This window comes from Cervus elaphus, chromosome 5 (assembly GCF_910594005.1).
Source record: "Cervus elaphus chromosome 5, mCerEla1.1, whole genome shotgun sequence".
NCBI lineage: Eukaryota > Metazoa > Chordata > Mammalia > Artiodactyla > Cervidae > Cervus > Cervus elaphus.
In genome coordinates this window covers 4336945-4342944 of record NC_057819.1, presented here as the reverse complement: position 1 = coordinate 4342944, position 6000 = coordinate 4336945, and positions in this window count along the sequence as shown.

Genomic DNA, 6000 nt, shown 5'->3' with positions numbered 1-6000 from the left:
GTTGGTCTTGGGCCTCCTCAGTTTGCTCGCCACTCCAGCCCCTGCAGTGGGGGGCGCTGGGGGCCTCAGGAGGAAATGGGCCTCTGCCCCCACTGATGTCCAGGACCTCAGCCCTATCCTCATGTCGGTGTGGAAAGGACTGCCCTTTTCTGGGCTGATGGCAGCACCCCTGACCTCACCCGCCTCGCGCTTCCCACGAAGCAGGCCGTGCCAGTGTCTTTCCCACACCCCTCGCCTGCCCTCAGTTCCAGACCTGGAGACTAGGGTGCCCTACTGGACGGTCACTCCAGGCACCTCTGCTTCCGGGGTCCCCATTTCCGGCTCTGGAAGGGGGGTGGTGGGTGTCAGTTGGAGTCCCCGGGGGCCCAGGTGCTGCCTGCAGGACAGAGGAGGCCGCATGTGGTCACAGGGCCACGTGCCATTCACCCTTGGAGTTGAGAACTACCCTACAGAGCTTAGAGGTTTTTGTTTAAAGTCACTCAGTCATGTTTTTGGACTCTTTGCAACCCCATGGACTATACAATCTGTGGAATTCTCCAGGCCAGATTACTGGAGTCGGTAGCTGTTCCCTTCTCCAGGGAATCTTCCCAACCCAGGGACTGAACCCAGGTCTCCCGCATTGCAGGCAGATTCTGTACCATCTGAGCCACCAGGAAAACCCAAGGATACTGGAGTGGGTAGCCTGTCCCTTCTCCAGCCGATCTTCCCCGAGCAGGAATTGAACCAGGATCTCCTGCATTGCAAGTGGGCTACCAAGGAAGCCACATATATATATATATATATATATATATATATATATATATATATATATATAAAGATAGGTATGAAGTTGTAAAGCTAGAGAATTACGAAGTTTTTAAACACTTACTATTTTGTTCATTTTAAATGTATACAGTTCGTAATTAATTCAACTATTTTTGTTCAATAAATAATAGGAAATTGCTGGGGTTTTTTGACGTATAATTGATTTACAACGTTATGTTAGTTTCCGGCGTGCAGAAACTGCCACATTTCTTAAATGTAGGGTATGTTATTTGCAGTGACTGGAAATAGTCTGATTTCCTACCTAGTCCCAAGCTACAGAAAGAACCTTATAAATACCAGTCATCTGAAGTTGTCCAGACAATATCTTTCCCTTTTTTTTTTTTTTAAGCCAACCCCTAACCCCAAAAAGATAACAATATGCTCTCACAGATGACAAGATCACCATTCAGTGGGGTTGGGATTAACCAGGGAGACAGGTTGAATTCTCCTTTGCTTTTTTTGTCGTTTTTTGTTTGTTTTCACCGCGCTATAAACCCAAAGCTGCTGCAGGATCCGGGTGTTTCACTGTGGCATTTGCAGCCGGGCCCCACGGGGGTCCACGAGTGGCTCCTTCTGGCATCCCTGCCAGCACTTCACCCTGCTCTGCGGTCCTCACCTGAGATGAGTGCCTGGCAGCCGTCCCCAGGGCTGGCCACCCCAGAAGCCTTCGCTTTGGAGGAGTAGGTCGGGAGCCACCCACGGATGTAACGACGAGTTGGCAGCAGGACTCCAGGGGGAAAGGTATTGGTGAGGAGGTTGCTGCAACCGTGTCTAATCCAATTTCTCTTGCGCGTCTGGGGAAGAGACAGTCGAGCCATCCGCGTGTTCTCCGTTGTCTCCCTCTCAGAGAGCCCAGGCAGCTGAGAGGGAGGCCAAGGGCTCCTCTCCCCTCCCGGGCCTCGGCGGGGCTCCCTGGCAGCCTGTCATTACTGCATTATGGCAGGATGCTGCGGCCGCAATCCCGGCACCGCTAGGGAGGCCGGAGCCGGCTCGGGGCCACTGAGCATCGCCAGGACCTGAGCCTTCACAGAGGAACCCCCACCGAGTCCCCTCCCAGTTCCCACTTGATGCCTATTCCCCGCTGGCATAGTAGCCCCAGAAATAGCACCTGGCACGTTGCCTCTGAGCCGAAGAAATCGAGACACCTCCCGGTGAGGTCACTTGCTGCATACCCACTCCCTGCCTCCTGGCTCCCCCTCTGCAAAGAGGGCTGGGAGTGACGCCTCTGGGTACCTCTGAGATACTGTTAGGCTAACATGAAGACGAGACCCCCCAAAAAATACTCAGATGTCTAAGGGAAAGGGGATTGTGGGGGTGTAGTGCTACTGCCGTTTCCTTACAAGTACCAGGAGCGATACACACGAAGAATCGCGCCATCTTTCCCTTTCACACGACCGTGAGGAGGGCCAAGGGACACCACACGGCCGAGGGGCTCCAAGCCCCTGACCTGGAACTCAGAGGAGACCCGGGTTTCAGCCACTTAGCAGCCATGTGGTCGAGACAAGTTACCTAAGTGTGGGGCACAGCAGTTTCCTCATCGAAAAGGGAGTTTTGTTGGGGTTTGTGGGAGTTGATCCGGGAAGCTCTAAGCCCAGTGACTCTTTCTCTGGAGGCTTCCTTTGAGGATGGAGTGGGGGTGGGGGGGAGTTGCGGGAGGAAGCAGAGGAAAGGGCAGTGGGTGACCCAGAGGAAACCCCAGCCCAGGAGGGACCGGGCCCCCCTGTGGCCGCCCCCCGGGCCCCCTCAGCCCACCTGCACCCGGAGCTTAATGACCTGCATCTGGCCTCTCTCTCCTCACTGTGTTTGCCCAGTGCCAGCTGCAAAGCCCAGGGAGATGATAGATCACCCAGGCTGGGGGCGGCCTGGAGAGGATGTTCTGGCTTCGTCACATTAATACCTGCTGCTCCGGTCAATAATTTACTGGAGGCTCAGGGTGAGCACCGGTGGGTGCACCTGGAGCAGCCCATCCAGAGCCCGTGGGCACCCACGGCAGACGCCGGTGTGGGGGATGTCGGAGGGGGCAGCGACGGGCATGCAGCGACCTCATTTTCTCTTATCAGCCATGAGAAAGAAGTCCCCGTGGAGTTCTTGCCCATTTTCAATACAAATAATGTAATTCCCCCACCTGCCTGCTCAGGGAGGAAGGGGCAGCCTTTGATCTGGAGGAATTAAGTCAGTAAACAAAAGGGAAGAAGGCTGCGGGGGTGTCTCCTTGTAGGCACCTGCTGTGCCATTTACCCAGGAGATGGAGCTAAACCCAGAACTGGGGGGACATGGACAGCTTCTCTCCCTCCCACCCTTCCCCCGGACCTCCCTGAAGTCTCCCTTCCTCCAGAGCCGCCTTCCCTGGGCCACCACGCAGCCCGGCCTCTGAAGCTCCCACCCTCCCCAGCAGTGGCCCAGCCTGGCCCTGCATGGTTCCCAGGGGAGTGTGTGCGGAGTGCTCTGGGGTGGTCTGGGCTGGAGAAGGGCTTCCCCCGACCCCGGGGGACGGGAGGCGCCCGTGACTGGCAGAGCCACTCAGACGTCGGTCCCGCCTGCCTGGCCGGTCAGGGTCCAGCCTGTGCCTCCGGAGAACTGCTCTCTGCTTGCAGCCACGCGGCCGAGAAGGTCCCGTCCCCAGCTCTCCAGGCTCCCTCGTGCTTGAGTGCAGGTCGAGTTTTGGATGAGAGGAACCCAGGCCCCTTCCTGTTGCAGGCATCTATGAATGCGGGTGTTTCTAAAAGAATTCCGCAGGCTGGTCTCTCTTACCTCCCCTTTGCCTCCGGGGAGTGGAATAAAGACAGACCCAGGGTCCCACGGGGCAGGGCTGGGGAGAGGGGTCTAGGGGTGGTGGGCTGTGGTCTTGAACCAGGCACCCTGCAGGGTCAGCCTGCCTCACCCCACCCTCTCTCCCAGCCCCACTCTCCTCTGGCACAAACTGGGGAGTGGGCAGTTCTGGTACCTGTCCCCATGTTAGTGTGAAGGGCAGGGGGCCTGGCCCCACCTCGTCTCCGGCCACGTGTCTGGCTCCTGACAGCCCAAGCGGCGGCCGGGGCAGCGCTGTCAGCCAGGCCTGCTGAGACAGGTGCTCTGCCCTAAAACCCTTGGGGACCCCCCCACCCCCAGCTTCTTTGCCCACGCCGGAGTCCCTCCCCCCCAGCCTTCCGCTCCCAGCCGAGTTCCTCAGGCAGAATCTATTAAGTCCTTCATATTAGCCGGCAAAGGGGAAACAACCCTCTTTCATCTTAACTGGAGTGAATTTGCATTAACACCTGGGGAGTTCTGTTTGCCTTGAGAAAGCACATTGCTATTCTGAGCTCACACGCCGGGCGGGCGGCCGTCGAGCGTCCTATTCTTTTATTAATACGGCTTTTCTCTCCTCCCCGCTTTCCCCGTGGAATAGTGGGGAGCAGCTGGGGATACCAGGACTCCCTGCCCCACGTAGGAAGGTCCCCAGAAACGCTGAGAAGGGAGAGCGGGGAGCAGCTCTCAGATGGAGCGGACATGTATGTCCCCGCCAGGCGCATCCCTGGGCCGCACCCTCACCCCACTCCCCGCTCCAGGAGGCCCTCGGGCCCCAGGGGCAGCCCCCACCCCAGCGTCCCTGTCTGCCAAGCTCTGCTGTGACCAGTCTGTACTGGGTGTTGGGTGGAGAGGCCCAGCAAGGCAGTGATCAAGGAGCTGGGGCCTGACCTGGAGGGGCTCCTTAGGTGGGGGAGGGGGTCGGGAGATGTGGAGGACTCAGGGATGGCTCCCTCTGGGTCCAGGGGCCCTGGCCGTGATGATGACACGCAAGTCCCGGCGTGACAGATGGGTCTGACCCTCTGCCCGCAGAGCCCACATCAGCCACTGTCCCATCCTGTCACCGATGCAGCATCAAGAGTGTTTGCAGGAAATGTGGTGTCAAGGGTGGGCAGAGCTTGGTGGTCGGGTCTCAGACCTGGAGATGGAGGCTCCAGAAGGAGACAGACGATGGGGAAGGAAGGGTACATAGGGACACCCCTCCTTTGCCTCCTCCTCTTGCTTCCAGTCCTCCAGGAAGCCCAGTTCCTCCCCAGGTTCAAACCTGGAAGGGATGAGCCTCCCTTCTCCCCAGCTCCAGCTCCCGTGGGCCAGGAAGCTGGAGGGGGCAGGCAGAGAGTCCACTGGGAGCAGTGGGAAAGCAACGCGCGCCAGGGCACCCCGCCTCACCTCCCGCCTCCTGCTGATCCCCGATGACGGGAGGGAGACGCAGGGCAGACAGGAGGAGCCGGGCACCATCTCCTCTGGCCAGGCAGAGAAGGGTCCCATGAGGACGGGGGGTGGCCCCGCGGGGCTGGGTGGGGGGCAGCGCTGCTCAGAGGAGAGGGCTTGGCCTCTGGAGCCCCACATCTGTCTTCCGTGGGACGGACCCAGTTCCCAGCCAGGCGCAGGGTCATCGTGGATCCCAGGTCTGAGCCAACACCTTCCACAGCGAGAGTTTATTAAGCAGGGCCTGCCGCTGTGTGGTTATGGCTGTTCACTATTAGCTCGTCCTGGCTCAGGTGTCAGAGGAGACAGCTCAGGGCGGCAGGGGCCTCGAGGGCGGGGAAAGGAGACGGTTCTTCCTTGGCTTTGCTCCTGCGCCCTGAGCAGACCACCCCAAACTGTCCCCCCATTAAGAGAGGGGGGCAGGATATGGCCAGTTGGGGCCCCCGAGCTCGGGCCCCCTGGGTTGACACAGGAGAGGGGCTGGTGGTCGTATATCTCTGAGTGGGTGACTCTGGAGCAACCTGGGCACAGCCCCCGGGACTTGGAGGGGAGCCCCGAGGGTCCGGGAGCCCGATGCCGCTCTCAGCATTCCACGGGGATCCTTGGACGCCCCCAGCAGACTGCCCACCCCCCATCCCTCCGGAGACTGGGTCCGTGCCAGGGGCCACAGCTCCTCTTTCCGGTGACATTTACCGGCTGGGAAGTGGCCACCGAGTCGTGAAATCAGTGCCGGCCCGGGGCTAGCCCACTTCATTAGAGCCGGCTCTGCTTCACTGGGCAGGTCGGCACAGGCCAGGCCCAGCACACTTCTACACGCCCAGCCCCGCAGCTCCTCTGGGTGGTCCCAGCCCCGCTGCCTGCCTCAGGGGAGCAGGCCCAGCCCCCCAACCCCAGCACTGACCCATCTGTCTGGGGTCAGGGCCACAGGGTCCCCCGAGCACCTGCTCAGGGCCCGAGGGGGAGAGTCACAACAAGAGTGATTGT